This window comes from Mustela lutreola, chromosome 8, assembly GCF_030435805.1.
Source record: "Mustela lutreola isolate mMusLut2 chromosome 8, mMusLut2.pri, whole genome shotgun sequence".
NCBI lineage: Eukaryota > Metazoa > Chordata > Mammalia > Carnivora > Mustelidae > Mustela > Mustela lutreola.
This window is the reverse complement of record NC_081297.1, coordinates 76,387,751-76,405,434: the sequence shown is the minus strand read 5'-3', so window position 1 is coordinate 76,405,434 and position 17,684 is coordinate 76,387,751. Positions and strand designations below refer to the sequence as shown.

Below are 17,684 nucleotides of genomic sequence, written 5' to 3'. Positions count from 1 at the left end.
CTTAAATTTATTTAAATTTTGATTTTGACATATTTTTTCAAAATTTTTTATATTTTAATTTGATATACATATTTTATAAATAAATATACTGTTGATAAAATTTTTGAGAAATTAGTCCTATGGATTTGAATTTATTGAAATTGTTTTTTTTGGATCTTTTTAAAAATTTACTTCCTTTACTTGAGGTTCACTCCCTGTTCTGCGGAAGCAGATTATTGGAGTGGTTAAGAGCACAGGCTTTTTGTCAATCTGCCTTGGTTTCAAGTCTGGTTCAGCAGTTAATGAGCTATGTGATGTTTGACAAGCTACTTAGACTCTCTGTAACTTTGTTTTTCATGAAAAATAACTGAAAAAAAAAAAAGGGGAAAGTAGTAACTGTACCTGGCTCAGAAAATTCTTATGAAGGTCAAGGAGGCAATACATGTAAATTACTCTTATTAATTTTGGGCACTCCATCCATTTTACTCTCTTTAAATTTATTTATTTATTTATTTATTTAAATTCAGGTATAATTAACATAGTTTTATATTAATTTTACTCTTATTAGTTCTTCTTTTTTTCATTTTATTATATTTTATTTATTTTCAGTTGTCCTAAATTCATTGTTTATGCACCACACCCAGTGCTCCATGCAATATGTGCCCTCCATAATGCCCATCACCAGGCTCACCCAACCCCCACCCCTCTCCCCTCCAAAACCCTCAGTTTGTTCTCAGAGTTCATTCTTCTTAATGCTAGAAGATGTGAAATGAATAATATTGCTTTCTTTCTCTTGTCTTTAGATAATTTTTGCTAACTAGCAAGTCTATTTTATCCCTTTTTTACTTTTTTTTGTACATAGATTTTTAAAAAATTAATTATGTATGTGTATTATGGAGCATCAGTAGTCCTCAAGATAGCACAAGATGTTTTGCTACCAGTTCATTTACTCCCAGTTTATAGAAAACATATCCTAAAGAAAGGTATTGAATTGTTACTTTTAATTTTTCTTCTACCTTAAAATTCTTCAATATTGTAAACTTTTTCTGGGACTTCAATCTAAAGAAATCAGGATAAAGGAGGAAAATGAAGCGTGCATGAAACTATTCATGGTCGCATTTATTTATAATAAGAATAAAACAAATATTCAAAAATAGGAAAATGTCTAAGTGATATCTATTATATTATGTAGCCATTTAAATTAATACATTATTAATGAATTATTATAAATTATTAATTTATATTAAAAGTGAAGTTTATGTTAATGTGGATGAATGCCTCTATCATAAGAAGAGAGAGAAAATGGCTTCTAAATTCATTTTTACAGAATCAGTTATGCAAAGTAAATCAACTCAAAATTATGCATATATATTTTTTAAAGTTACTGTGAGATGTTAATACAGGTTTCTTCAGTTAAAGGGACTAGTAACCATAATAGTGAGTATTGGTGGTAGTATACCAAATACATGCCAAAATAATTGTCATTAATAACTAATAACAACATATTTTGTTCTGAGAACACCCATTTGTGGTAATATGTATGCTACAATATAACAGTATTTTCTGCTAGCCAAGTTTTGTTTTGTTTTGTTTTTTTGTTTTTTGGTATGTAGGATAGATTGAATGTAATCATACTCCATTTGTTCTGCAAAAATGCATCCTACCCCATAGGGAGTTCCATGGGTTCTAGGTGCTCTGCCCAATAAAAAAAATTGAGACATAAGGACTATAGGAATTTACTTTTTTTGGTTAGCCTGGTCATGTGGAAAAGGGGATCAGGGAGCTTTTATCTTCTCACAATGGGAAGAATGGAATTTCACCTCTATATTAAAGACCATCTGATGTATTAACATCATAATCACTTACATTTTATTGAGAACTTACAATGTTCCAGGCACAGTGCTTACAAAAGCTGTAACAACTTTAACCTTTACATAAAGCACTATTCTTTCCCATTTTACAGCTGAGGAAATGGAGGCATAGAGAAGTTGAATTAACCGTTGAAGTTTGCAAGTACAGAAGTGTTTGTGTTGGCTGAGAATCTAACCCTGGCACTAAGTTGTACTGTTTCCTATAATATCACATTGCCTAAAGTCAGAATAAGTTTCAAAATAACAACTCTTTATTGTTTGTTACCTTTATTGTTTATATTATGAAAACACTATCTATAATGGTCAAAATTTATTAAGTAAATTTCACCATTTTATCAAAAGAGAGTTCTCTATTTAAAAAAAAAAAAAAAGATGTTTCCAGGTTTTGCCAGGAAATAACAAGAACAGAATATTTGCAAAAAGGAGTTTATATCAATATAAATTCAGCAATCTTTGGTATATTCTATATTTTCTTTCTGTATAGATACGTGAGTCTTTGTTAATCTACTATTGTAAGATGACAGGTTAAAGACCAGTACCTATCTTCTAAACTTTGTTCTCTCTTGATTGAAAGATAGTTCATTAAAACATTCTACTTAGAGCCAACTTGGAGTGGGCACTATGTTAGGTTTGTGGGTACACTGACAAAGCACACATTGTTTTTAACCTCAACGAACTTATAGTCATACATATAGACATATAGATGTGGTCAACATTCACCCAGTGATGTAGTAGGGTCCTGACTTGGTGTCATGTATTGAAACTCACAATGACAAATAAGGCACAGTTTCTGGTCTCAAGAAGTTCTAAATAATTGGAATATAATATAATGATTATCAGTGGATTACATATAAAGTATCTGGTATTATTGGGAATGGATTAGGCAGGCTTTAGAGAAGAGATGATACTAAATTGTCTTAAAGATAAGTAGGAGCCTACCACGTAGACAAACTGAAAATACCATATAAGAAAGACAAATTAGCAAGAACAGACACATAGTTATATAGGAGAACTTGTGAATGCTAGAGGAATGTGAGTGGTTTAAATGTGTCTAGACTGTAAGAATTGAATATAACAAAAAATATATTTTTTAATTGTTTTATTTTATTTTTATCATGATAAGTATATTCCTTAATTCCTATACCTACTCCCCCACCTCCACTCTGGTAATCATCAGTTTGTCCCCTATCATTAAGCATCTGTTTTTCAGTTTCTTTCTCTCTCTCTCCTTTTTAGTTTGCATATTTGTTTTGTTTCTTAAATTCCACATATGAGTGAAGTCATATGGTATTTGTCTTTCTCTGATTTATTGCACTTTGCATTATACTCTCTAGCTCCATCCATGTTGTTTCAAGTGGTAAGAGTTCATTCTTTATTATTATTATTATTAGACTATAATATTTTGTGGGAGTAGTAGACAGTGAGACTGAAGTAATAGGGAAGGTTCATATCATGCCTAACCCTCGTTTATTTTCTCATAATAGCATATTGTACCCTAACTATATGTCAAGTATATATGTCAAGTATATACATAAAGACCAGAACATCTTCTTCATGTTGTGGGGATAGTTTGACATTAAATTATTTTTCGAAATTTGTGCCCTTGAAGTCATCTTATGTGTAGGAGCGTATAATTTAAATTTGGTCTTTCCAAGATTTGAGTGATCTGAGAAAAAAAAAAAAATAACATATAACCCATTCAGAGACTGTTATGATGTACTTACAAGAAAAATTAGGATTTGAGATTTATATTATTTTATGAAAGAAGCATAAAATTTGACATCCAGAGAACATTCTGATCAGGTAAAGAGATTTTATTGCAACTTTAAACAGCCACAATAATTAAATATTTTGCTCAGGTACCATTTGTTATTTTGGTTTTCTTTCCCACCATCTTTGACCTTGCTTTTTAGATTATTAAAATCACTTGAATTTGTTATGATCTTGAGCCGTGGTGCTTTTTATAGCTGACATTTTGAATTTATTTGTAATCTCATTTGCTGTTTCACTTGCATGTTACTTTTCTTATTATCAAACAGCCTATTTCTTTTTCTTTTTTTTAAAGGATTTTATTTATTTATTTGACAGACAGAAATCACAAGTAGGCAGAGAGAGAGGGGGAAGCAGGTTCCCTGCTGAGCAAAGAGCCCATGCGGGGCTCAATCCCAGGACCGTGGATCATGACCTGAGCCGAAGGCAGAGGCTTTAACCCACTGAGCCACTCAGGCGCCCCGAAACAGCCTATTTCTTATTTGCAAGCCTACAGCCTCCTCTATACTAAGATCTAGTTTGCATTTTATATGTACCTAAAAGAAACAGAATCTGTTAAAAATTAAAAAAAAAAATTCAAAGTTGAATTGAGTTCAGCTGCTCAGTGTTTTTTGAGTTACTACCTTTTCAACTCCAGGAAACTTTGAGTTTTGTGAACAAGTGAAGATGGTTTTGCAGATCTTATATTCTCAAGAGAAACTGCTCCACAGTACAGTCACTTAGAATGAGGTTTTGAATACTGTAGATTGATCTTTTTTGAACATTCTTTCTGCATTGAAATATTTTGAGGATGTCAATCGGCATTTAGTAAGTACTGAGTGATTAAATAATAAACACATGCAAATATTTTTCCATTATTTATCTAATAAGTTTCTTTGTGATATTTCAAACTCCCAACAGAATGAAGAAGCTTACCCTCAGTTGGATCTTTCTTCTACCTAGAGCATAACCAGACTCTTCCAGTTTGCTTCGTATTCACTATGGGAATATTGTTTCGTGAGTTTTCTTCTTCCAGTCATATTTTTACCACTTTTCTCTAGGGTGATGGGTAGAAAGTAATACTAAGAAAAACAAGACATGATTCCTTCCTCAAGGAACCTCAAATTGACTAGAAGCTATAAAAAAGATGGAACTCAATAATATAAATTATGTCAAAAAATACAGATTGGGATTGAAGTGAGACGAAGATCATTTTTTAATAAAGGGTATTTTTAGGTATAGATTGTGTGAGTGATGTATTTTTATGCAAAGGAAATGAAAAAATGAAGTTGAGAAAGTATAAGGATTCTGCAGAGTAACAGAGAATTTGGCTGGAACATTTAATTAAGAAATTGTAGATGACAAGGCTGGAAGGACAGTTTGGGGTCATATGAGGGATTTAGAAAGCAGGTTTAGAGGTTAAGATTTAATACGTTGAGACAAGAAAAGAATTTGAACAGAGGAGTAGCATAGACAAACAGATATATTGGGAAACTTTGGCAGCACCATGTACTGAAATCAGAACAATACAGAAAAGATTAGCATGGCCTCTGCTCAAGGATGATACACATATTCATGAAATATTTTATACTTCTCAACAATAAGAAATATAGTCGATGATAATGTAATAATGTTGTACAGTGACAGATGGTAGCTAGGTTTGTGTTGAACGTAGCATAACATATAGAGATGCTGAATCACTTTCACCAGAAGTGAAAGAAACATTGTGAGTCAACTAAACTAAAATAACAAGATTTTAAAAAGAGAAAATTTGGCAGCGATGTGTCAGCAAACTGGGGGGTATAAGAGACTCTTGAATCAGAGGGTTAGCCAGAAGGTGTTCATGTAGGTAGGAACTAATGAGGTTCTCAGAATAGTGGAAATGCATTCTGGAGACAGTGGGGTTATCTACAGGACTAGCCAGGTTTTGTCTGGGTGGCATAGTGAGAGGAAGAGCCAAGTATGAATTCAAGATTTTTTTTTTTTTATGTGTGACCAAGAGAACAGTGAGGCTGTTAAATAGGAGTCAGGAGGAGGAAGAGATTTTGAAAAAAATAGTGTGATAATTTTAGTTTTGTATATATCAAAGTAGAGAATTCCAGCGGGTTTTGAACATAGATTTTAAAAGTTATATGTATAGATGGTGGAAAGCATAGGAAATTACAAGATCCTTCAGGGATAGAAAGTAAACATGAAAAAGAAATTTCAATAAGGAAAAAATAGGTGCATATTCTTGGAATTTAAATATATTGTGGTAAGAAGTACCGTAACAGTAAAAGAAGGTGCCATAGACATCTACCATAGTCCTTTTTAGAGTCAGGAAAAGCTTCCCAAGGAAGGGAAGGCCGCATGATTAGGGGTTGTCAGAAAGATCAGATGAGAGCTAGAATGGCCTGTGGATTCAGGACAGTAATCTCTTAGGCCAAACCTAGGAAGACTCAGTGTCCTGTGAAGTTCCTCCCTTGGAATCTAATATCAAAGCCTACGTATTCCTTTAAGTATAGATCTCTTAAAACTTCAAGATACTTCTCCCCCCGCCAAAGGCTCCCTGACTTATAATCATGTTTTAGAAGGTCTTATACAAATGATTTTTCCTTAATTCAAAACTGTATATCTAAATTGTCTTGCTAAGGCCTTTAAATTTATCTTGATTTTTCTGGGTAATAAGAAGAGGGTAATAAGCAGAGGGTTTAGTTAATAATTCCTACTATATTGGCCATAAGCCAAAATTTGGACCTATGTTTATTAGCCTTAATTCCTGCCTTCTAAAAACTTTTTTTTTGAAATACATACTTTATCTGATAATTTTCCCTGTGTTCATATATTTCTTCCCATTTAATGTTTGTATGTTCTTTGACAATTTTCCTTGTAATTTTTCCTAATGTATTAAGGTACATATCTGCTTTCATTTTCATTAGCTTTTGTATCATCACTGGAGGCGTGTATATTCTGAAAATTAGCAAAGGATTTAAAATTATTTTATAATTCTATGAAGAGTTATAAGCACAGCTTAGGATGTTTTTAAAAGTAATAATAATACCAATACCAGTGATACCAAGGAGTAGTCAAATACTACTACAAACATTAATACTACCATATTAATGAATGTTACCTATATTCTAGGACTGCCCCTTGTTCAGTATAGTAGTCACTAGTCACTGAGTACTTAAAGGTACTTAAAGTAGTACTTAAAGCTACTGAGTACTTAAAAGGGGACTTAAACTAAATTGAGATATACTCTTAAGTGTAAAATAAGCATCAGATTAAAAAGATGGTGTATTTCTACTGGACAGCACTGTTCTAGGGCATGCTAATGTCCTTTAACTGTCCTTTAAGCTCCACAAACTACCTATATGGGGGGGGGCAGACATTAGTATTACTACCGTGTTATAGAGGAGATAGCAGGTAGAGAAGTCATTTATTCACTCTGGCTCAAATGAAGGATTGATTTTCAAACAGAAGATAGAAGTTGTTGTTAGGCTTGAAGCACACATTTGAGAATTTACTTCTGTGTTTGCTTTGATAGTAACTTTTCCATTTCATATGACACCTGAAGTTGGCTTCATTATCACTGTCAGTTTTAAAGGCACAGAACCTTTCACAGAGGTGTGTACTATCTAAGTGCATTATGTATACCAAACTATATAATATACACCACAATGTGTAATGTACATGAAACTGGATTCAAATACAAGGCTAAACAACTTGCCTAGACCTGGAAGCTCTTGCAGAGATTAAATGGAAGGGCCCCAGCTGTATGCTTTATAGGTTATAATCTAGCTCTTGTGTGTAGGCTAGGGTGTTGTTAATATCTTGGTGATCCACTGGGATAAAACTTGGTACCAATTGGATTCCTAGCCTCTTCTAGCTTCTGACTGGAACTTTGAGTTTTCATTGCCCAGTAGATCCCTAAGGGGTGCTTCTTTGTAATGAATTATAGAAAGCTCCTTTGGGTCGAACTTTGATAGTGGTTCTGCCCCTGAACAGAGATAAGCCTCAGAGAAATCACACTTCAATCTTTTATGAAGCCACTTCTTTAATTTCTTCTTTAGTCAAATGTTATCATGCCTGCAGCTGTCCCTTAAGATGGAAGAATTTGAAGTATACTCTCTAAAGAATCCTGATTCTTTTTTTGTTCATTCACTCTCCAGCTCCTAATAATAGCCACTATTGTATCTGGAGCCTGAGAGACTGTGCCTTATTTTCACATATCCCACGATTACTTCTTCAAGTTTCAAGAATGCCCTGATATTTGGTGAATTGAGAATCTACTCATGTATTACTAACATCACTACATGCAATTGTACATTGTGTACTGACTCTGTACTATATCCTTGGTGGTCAGAATGAAACAGTTTTTTAATAATTCAGACTCAGTAGGAGGTGTTTTGTAGCTTCTCTTGGGGAGTGTTGTTCTGTTGATGTCAGTTCCATCCTAAGACACAATTGTTTTAAATGTTAACATTGTTACACAAAAGAGACAATGATGCTTTGTTAAAATTTTATTTGAAATATCTTAGGAAGTATTAAAAAATATTTGCCATTTTTTTTTTCGTGGGATACTTGTATTTCCTCAGTTAACCATGCACTGTTACAGTTAACCCTCTTGATAATTCTCAAGATTTAAGAACTGTAACATTTTTAGAACAATTTATGAAATAAGCACTTAGAGTAGCATTTTCTCCATGCCAGGTACTATTTTACGTGCATTAGAAAATATTAAATCACTAATGCTATGACTAAAAGTGTAAATATGTATACCCTGTGACTTGAGCAATTTATGAAAAACTAAGTACATTCCTGGGTATAAAACATACTTTTAAAATTATAGTAACAGTATTTTTATTGATAAAACAAGCATGTAGAAATGCATGATGCAGAACCAATATTGACTATATTGACTATATAATATTGGAGATCCGTTTTTAAGAGAATGAAAGAGGGGCACCTGGGTGGCTCAGTGGGTTAAGAGAATGAAAGCTACCGCCACTTATCTATCCTTGAAACCATCTACCTGTCTGTTAATTTATTGATTGATTAATACTTTAGAATACTTTTTACTTCAAAAGGGTTTTTTAATGATTTGTGGTGTTTGAATATATATAAAAGAACAAATAACTTAAGCAAGTGACAAGCATGATCAGAAATAACTTAGAATCGGGGCGCCTGGGTGGCTCAGTGGTTTAAGCTGCTGCCTTCGGCTCAGGTCATGATCTCAGGGTCCTGGGATCGGGTCCCGCATCGGGCTCTCTGCTTGGCAGAGAGCCTGCTTCCCTCTCTCTCTCTCTGCCTGCCTCTCCATCTACTTGTGATTTCTCTCTGTCAAATAAATAAATAAAATCTTAAAAAAAAAAAAGAAAGAACTTAGAATAAAAATATTTGTACTGGAATCCATGAGGAGATAGTCACAACAATTAAACCCTCTATTTTTTGATTCTCTTCCTTATCACAAAAGGGAAGGAACATGGGATGAATCATAATTTTTGTACAATAAAAATTCAAGTGAGTTTGTCTGGAAAGTCATTTTTTTTTCTAGGTACTAAAGTCTAGGAGATTATTTTTGGAGGGTCTCTTACATAAGGGATGCCAAGTAAAAATGTATTTCCTCTGTGAGAATGAGGATCTTCTAATGACATTACATAGTAACTCCACAAACACCTTTCTGCTAGGAAGCATGCTAACATAATCCAGGTATACTGATTCACTGCATGGAATTTAATAAATACAAAGCATACAGAACATCAAGAAATTAGGGCACAAATCTCACAGGTGCTCACATTTTCAAACTTCACAGTTTTTAGCTGAGCTTCAGTACACCAGTGAGAGCAGTTAGTTTAAAGTAGTGCATTCAGGCTAGTGATTATACTTTCTTCCATTACTTGGGAGGAATCCTATATTTGGCAGATGGTTAATATGTATTCTGCAATACTGAGTGATATTATGATATTTATGCTATTAACGGCCCAGCAGGTGTTAGTACTTCCAAGATACTCTTCTCCTTGAATTCAAGATATGCCTCTCCATGTGTTCCACGGTACCATAAAAAAATTTTATTTTAACCCTTATAATGGAGGTATGTTAATCTTAAATAAATTTTACTTCATATTTTGGTCTGTTTTCTCTGATGTCTGAGCTACTTGAGGAGAGGTGCTCTCTTATCATTGTAGTTCCAGCACCAGAACAGGTGTGACACATTAGAAAATCTTAGATATATATTTGGTAAATGAATGAATAAATGCATGAATTAACTTACCACTGATTGGTGTTTTCATTCAGTCAAAGAACCATGCTTAACAGAGATCCCCAAGGATACCAGTAGCAGTGTCCTATGACAAATTTTAAAGTTCTATGATGATTTTTTGAAGCTACTTTTCAGATTTTTCTGTAATTACAGGTAAAGTCATAGCCAGAAGTCTGTGAGCTGGGGTTATATTTTGACTGAGGCTCTGTTCCTCAGTTTTCTAGTACCAGAGAATTGATGTGTCATAATTTTATCCAGGAAGGTTCAGTTTCATGCTGGTCAGATTTATAGGAGATGGATTTGTAAATCAGAATTCCAATTTATTGATTTATAAGTGATCTTTAACCTAGAAATCAGAATCACTGGTGGCAGAGAAGAGAGTTTTGTATAAATTATAAATTAGAAGATTGCATGATGAAGTCATAAAATGATTTTGGATGCCTATGAAGGTATGTCTATCTGGGTTATGGTGACCAAATGGATTATTTTAAAGGCATATTTTAAAGGCATTTTGTCTGTTAGCCAACTCATATTTCTAGTTAAGGGGTGATGGAGCCCAGATAGAGCAGACAGTAACAGGTGGTCCATGAAAAAGTAGTTTCATAGTGGAATAAGTGAAAAAAAAAAAAAAAAAGAGTATAGACTCCTTTTGAAGGTTCTCGATTGTTTATAACAATCCTTCCATAAATAATTTTTTTCATTCAGTTTATATCTATCTAATGAACTTAATCATTTAATGAATCTAACCTTGGAACAATTTTTATCGACCCACCCATGAACACTTATTTAAAAAGAAACCATAGAGCAATGAATGTGACAGATGCTTTTCAAGGTATTCAGGGGATACATTTATGTATCAGACCAACACATTCTGTAGTTTCCTAGCATTAACCGTGTAATGTGATGGGAGTGGGGTGGGGTGGAAGTCAGTAGGGAAGGAAAAAAAGAAACAAAAAGAAATTATGTTTTGTGATATGTGTTATAATGCAACTAAATAAGATACTGAGGTTCTGAATCACAGGAAGGAACCTGTTAGATGGTGGCAGATCAATGACTATGTCTATGAGGAAGTGAGGTATAAGCTGAATGATGTATAAACTGTGAAGGCTGAGAAGGAGCCAGCCATACAAAGTAAAGAGGATCTGAGCAGAGAGAACATCATATGCTGCTAAAGGGTGTTCAGAAAATACTCTTCTTTGTGTATTTAGAATCAATTGATAGATGTATAGGGCCATGATAAATTCCGGCTAAACAGAGACCCCCCAGAAATGTCCTGAAAAAGGTCATTCTTGGGGAAAACAGGTTTTCTGCTTCACAACTCTTATTTCTAAATAAGAATAAAAGGAGTTCCTTTCTAGATGCCTCTTGGAAGAATCTGTCCTGGCTTTTGTGCCTAGTTTTTGTCTACATGTGCATTTCTCCCAAATGCAGGAGTCGCCCCTGGATTGTGGTCAATGGTGAATATGCTCTAGTTTTGGTGTCTGAGTTTTCTTTCCTCTCTAATCCTCCTTACCTTAATGTGACTTTTCCCTTCTTGTATTGTGCAAGTTATTATTATTATTATTATTTATTTATTTTTGCCCAAATGTTAGTAACAGTACAAACTTCTTGCATGGGTGCAAGTGATGTGCTATTATTTGGTGACAGTGAATGACATTTCATTGTGGTGATCTGGCTTCATTACAAGTTCCCCCTGCCTTGCCAGTCCTATGCTGTGACTCTTGGGCCAAGTTTCCCTCTCATCCTGGAATAGAAGCCAAAGACCTGGATGGTTGAACAGAGTGTGGCCTGTTCTCCCCAAATGACTTCAAAAGCTAGAGTGCTCTAGTTTTACAATTCATGTGAAGCACCACACTGATATCCCAAAGAAAATAATCTTTACCTTTTATCTGGACTCTCAGCTTCTTTAGTCACTGCCAGTCAGGAGCTGATAGACTGCCTTTCTGCAGTTCCACATTCAAGCTATATCGGAAATTAGAAAGGCCATTTTGAGGACTTCAGAAAGGGGAAAGGGAGGGAGAACAGATGGTACAATCAAAATCTATAGGTGTGCCTTCAGGTGAAATTTAGTTCTCAGAGGAAAGAGAACCTAGCTGTGAAAGAAGGTTCTGGAGAAGCAAACCTAACCTTGCTGAGAGAGACAAACATTGCCCCCATTTCACACCCCCCCAAAAAAAATTATGAATAATTTTTTTTGCATATAGGAAACACTCTTACTCTGGTAATATGGGCTCAAATAAATAAATTTAATTGTAATATGTAAAAAAAAAAAACTCAATGCTAAAACTGGATTCAATTGTTGAAGAATGTGGGCATCTTGGGGTGCCTGGGGGGCTCAGCTGGCTAAGCATATGACTCTTGATTTTGGCTCAAGTCATGATCTCATGATTGTGAGATTGAGCCCCACGTTGGGCTTCTTGCTCAACAGATAATCTGCTTCTCTCCCTCAGCCCTTTCCCCTGTTCTTTCTCTCTCTCAAATAAATCTTATAAAAAGAATGTGGGTATCTTTTCTTCCAACACTTATTTTTCATGAAGACTTGAGATGGAATTTATGTTTGCAATTGTCATTAAAATAATGGCTATTATTTTTTAATTATACAAATAAAATTTAAAAATTTAACATAGGGGCACCTGAGTGGCTCAGTGGGTTAAGCCTCTGCCTTCGGCTCAGGTCATGGTCTCAGGGTCCTGGGATTGAGCCCCGCGTCGGGCTCTCTGCTCAGTGAGCCTGCTTCCCCCCTCTCTCTGCCTACTTGTGATCTCTCTCTGTCAAATAAATAAATAAAAATTTTAAAAAATTTTAACTTAGAATGCAGACATACATACACACACATGAAAATAAGACTCCCGTAATTTTAACTGCCAATGGTTCTGTTGCCACAACTTTAACTATTCTAACCATTTAATATATCTAAACATGTAATCTCATAGGCCATTCATTCCACAGGGAATGAATATCACTAACTCAGTTTTTTAAAAACCCTTGTGGCAAATCACAGTTTCCAAGATTAAAGTGTTCCTTACTTTTTAGATGAGAGCTTTATGATACATCAGGAGTTATCTTCAGAAAGGGAAGATCACTTCATAAAGTGACACTTAGATTCCCAAGTAGACTGACATCTTCATTTTATCTTGTTGGTTGTATGGTAATTTTGCTCATCTTCAGTTTGTGGTTTCAAAATCAACTTCCCCGGGAGGCTAAGCAGGGAAAGAAAGAGAGAACGGGCTGCAGGGAGGTAGAGAGGGAGAGCAGGGCCAGGGTAGACCAAGAGGAAGTGGTGAGGAATGCGGAGACCAGAAGTGGGCATGCCACAGCTGGAAAGGGCAGCCTCAGGTTAGCTCTAGCAATTGCTACTATGTGGGAACATGACTATTGAGTGCCAGATGTCCTACTTTCAAAGAGAAACTGAAAACTCAAAATTTTACAAGAAATAAGCTTATTTTTTAAATACTAGTAACTCCCTCATTTTTGTTGTTGTTGATTTTAACTGAGTGAAAAAATCCCAACCACATCATTGTTAGTTTATAGTCTTTTAATTAGAGAGTAGAGCTTGATGATCTTGCGTCTAGATTTAGGGATTTTTAATTTTTTTTTTTTTTTTTAGGCATGACCATTTTAAATTTTTTATTTTTTATAAACATATATTTTTATCCCCAGGGGTACAGGTCTGTGAATCACCAGGTTTACACACTTCACAGCACTCACCAAAGTCCCCAATGTCCATAATCCCACCCCCTTCTCCCAAACCCCTTCCCCCCAGCAACCCTCAGTTTGTTTTGTGAGATTAAGAGTCACTTATGGTTTTTTTTTATTTTGGGACTAGTCCACCACCATGGAATCTTTAATTATAAAGGTATTTCTAAATTTCTGTTAAATGAAGAGTCTAGAAGCTTTGGTCAGGAAATGCAGAGAAACTCAAAATCAGATAATGGTCAAAATTAAACAAATTGCCATTTTTAAAAGACGAAACCCTTTCTATGAAATTTATGTTCAGATTGCATTGTTTTTTGATTCATTCATTGAGAATTTAATATTGAGGAACCTTGCAATGAAAATGAAAAACAGTGGTAACCTTCTCATCTGTAAATTATGCTAAGATGACTTTTATTCAGATCATAAAGACTGACTTTAAAATGGAATCTCTATATGTACTTTATTGAAATACTGATGTTCTGAAGAATTATGGCTTGAACTATGTGAAAAGAATAGATACAGTAAAATTATAGAAGATTATTATCAAAGAGTAAAATAACAAATATGTATCAAGGGAATCATCAAACTATAGTATTTAAGTGTTTTAATATACACATTTCTTTATGTTCTTCTGAGGTATTAGAACTCTGATAAGGAAGGCAGAGTTTTTGCACCCTTGGAAACTTTTATATAGGTTTCTAATTAAGTCAGTGCATGGTGTTTGTCTTGTTTAGTTTATGATAGTACAGTTTCCGAGACATGTATGCTGTACCAAATTTTTTCATCTTTTTAAAATTGCTAAACTAAAATTGAGAACATTTTTATTACTTATAGTTGGCTAATTGCAGTTAATAAGCTATCACTTTTATCATTCATATTTGTCAGTAAAATATTAGCATGAAAATATCCCAGGTATTAAAGAAATAAATATTTCTTTTTTTTTTAATATTTTATTTATTTATTTGACAGAGAACACAAGTAGTCAGAGAGGCAGTCAGAGAGAGAGGGAGGCAGGCTCCCTGTTGAACAGAGAGCCAGATGGAGGGCTCGATCCCAGGACCCTGAGATCATGACCTGAGCCAAAGGCAGGGGCTTTAAGCCACTGAGCCACCCAGGTGCCCCAGAAATAAATATTTCTGTTATGAAAGAAGAAACCCTTACATTTAAAAAATTGTTCCATATATTCTGCATTAGAATTATTTCAGCAACTGTATTAATGCTGATAAAGAAATCCTTAGCTTCTATTAATACACATTGTTCATAATGTGTAAGTGAGTGAATTTCAATCTGTAGTTTCATCAAAGTGATGGATACTCAATTAATGGTCTTCTTTTCCTCTAATAATTTTTCCACAGCAAGGTGTTGGATGACCTTGCATATACTTGGTAATAATAAGTTTAATTTACACATCTTTTTCTGAGAAGGTGAAATGGTTAGGTTGAAAAATATTTTTAAAAGGACTCATATCACATATTCTGATAAGTTTAAGTACAAAATTTATTATTAAGTTTTATTATTTTTATGATTAAGTACAAAACTTATTATTCTGCTAAGTTTAAGTACAAAAAGTTTAAGTATGGTACAAAATCTATCTTGTGATAGATTTCATGAGGATCTGCTATATGCCAATAGTTGTGTTTACAGTTCATATAAAATAATTGTTAGTTTCTATAATGTGAGGAGTTCTTTTCATGAGATGATTCAAAATTGAATTATCAATGCCATAAAGTTGTCTTTAACATTTTTCTATCTTAGGCAGTGAAAGTAGATTTGAGCACTTAAATTTCAAGTTCTAAACCGAGTAAATTTAGACTAAATTTAAGGAAATAAAAAATGGCAGAAATTTCAAGATTGAAGATTATGTGGCCTATTGAAAAACAAATGCTGAATTTGTGAAGATTAATGACAGGGAAGAATGAGAACCTCTGCACAACAGAAATCTTTACCATCTTGTATATATGATTAAAACATTGTTTTCTTTATTTCATTAGAACTAGTAAAGGAGTGAGAAGTAATGGCTTATTTTTTAGGTGAGGAATTACCTTGTATCACTCAAAGTCACTCTGGGTTTGCCTGTATTTGTGTAATATTTTAAAGGCATAAAGAAAGCTCTTTCATATTTATGACATTTGGTTCTCATACCACCAATTTGAAATATGTGGGGACTCTATTTGTATTCTTATCTTACAAATGAGGAATTTGTTTTGCAACAAGGGCATATAGCTAATAATTAGGAGGCCAAGGCTTGAAACCATCATTTTGTATTCCTAGTTCAGTTGTCTTTCAGGGCATTTAAAGTCCTTGCTCAACATAGATGTAAGATCAGTCTATTATTAAATCAGGTTGGGTTCCAACCGAGGTCTTTTGACAAAAATATAAATTCTAAATTTTTTTGCCCACTATCTTATGCTTATTTTGGCATCCTTATATAAGATTAAGACCTTTGTTATCTGACTTAGAGTAAATTAATATGCTTCTCTCTGTAGGTCTTAGGTTTCCCTTTGGTAAAATCAAGACAATGGGACTTTTGATTTTTTGTTTCTTTCAGGGATCTAGTATAAAGTACAACTGAATAAAAGACAGTTAACACTTTATGGGGAGAATACATATTGGCAGTATCATATATGTATGATATATATGCATCAATAAGATATAGCTTATTGATATGATATATATGCATCAATAAGATATAGCTTATTGATATATATATAATATATATGCATCAATAAGATATAGTTATATCTATATCAATAAGATATAGTTATATCTTTTTGATGCATATATACATACAATTAATTTATACATATAATAAGCTACATATGTATCATATATAATTATATATGATTAATATGCAAAGAAACAAAGAGCAACTTGCAAATAAATAAGAAAAAATATGCACAATAAAAGTATGCAAAGGATACAAATAAACAATTAACAGAAGCATTATAAAAATGACCAATAAATATATGAAAAGGCACACAGCCTGTATGGCCATCAATAATAAGATTTTTTCCAATAGATTAGCAAATATTAAAAATTGTTAATATAAAGTGTTGACAAAGATGTGGAAGAAACAGATTCTCCTTATATAGTTAGTAAAAACAAAATGGTGAATCAATTTAGAGGATAATTTGGCATGATTTATCAAAAAATAATAATGTCATACCTTTCAGATTTTTCATTCCTAGGTATCTATTAACAGAAACGTGTATATGTAAATGAAAAGATATATGTGAGAAAGCTTATTACAGCATTCTGTGAAATACTAAAATGTTGGAAACAACCTGGGGTGCCTGGGTGGCTTTAGAGTCCAGTTGGTTAAGAGTCCAGTTCCTGGTTTTGGCTCAGGTCATAATCTCAGGGTTGTGAGATGGAGTCTGTGTCAGACTCTGTACTCCATGGGAGTCTGCTTGAGATTCTCTTCTCCCTCCCCACCTACCCCTCTACCCCTCCCCTGGCTTGCACTCCCTCCCCTCACTTGTGCTTGCCTGCTCTCTCAAAAAATAAATAAATAAAATTTAAAAATTTTAAAAAAAGAAAAGTTGGAAACAACCTAAATCTCCATCAATACAGGGAAAATGAAATAAATTATGCCTCATATATACAACAGCATATTAATCATCAGATTAAAAAAATGAAGTATCTGTGAGCTGTCATAAAAATACTCTAAAATATATTAAATGAATAAGTGAACTACAAGACAAAATGTGCAGCATGATTATGTTTATATAATTTTACCCCCAAAAAAACCACACAACCTAAGTATATATTTTATACATATATAAGATCATGGAAAGAGGTGTGACAAATATCCACTAAACCATTACAAGCATTTTCCTTTGAGAAGAGAAATAAACTTGGGGGTTGGGATGATTGTATGATAGGGAGTTCATGTTCACTATGTATATTTCTTTATTTTTTTTTAAAAAGTATCACCAGGAATGTGTATTTTATATCAGACATATTAAGATTTTAAAATTTGGGCTTATTATTCTCCATTCATTATATGAAAAGGAACATGATATCAACTTGTCCCATTACTAGTGATTTTAATTTGATCACTTGTTTAAGATGGTGTCTGTGCTATGGTGAGTGCTGTGAAGTGTATAAACCCGGTGATTCACAGACCTGTACCCCTTGGGATAAAA

The 17,684-nt window shown here is 33.6% G+C and overlaps 1 non-coding gene across 1 annotated transcript; it reads left to right on the top strand.

The window, feature by feature from the left end:
• The first annotated feature begins 5,088 nt into the window (after positions 1–5,088).
• Positions 5,089–5,194, top strand: LOC131840023 (U6 spliceosomal RNA). Its single transcript, XR_009357143.1, has one exon. It is a non-coding gene; the product is annotated as a U6 spliceosomal RNA (small nuclear RNA).
• The last annotated feature ends 12,490 nt before the right edge of the window (positions 5,195–17,684 follow it).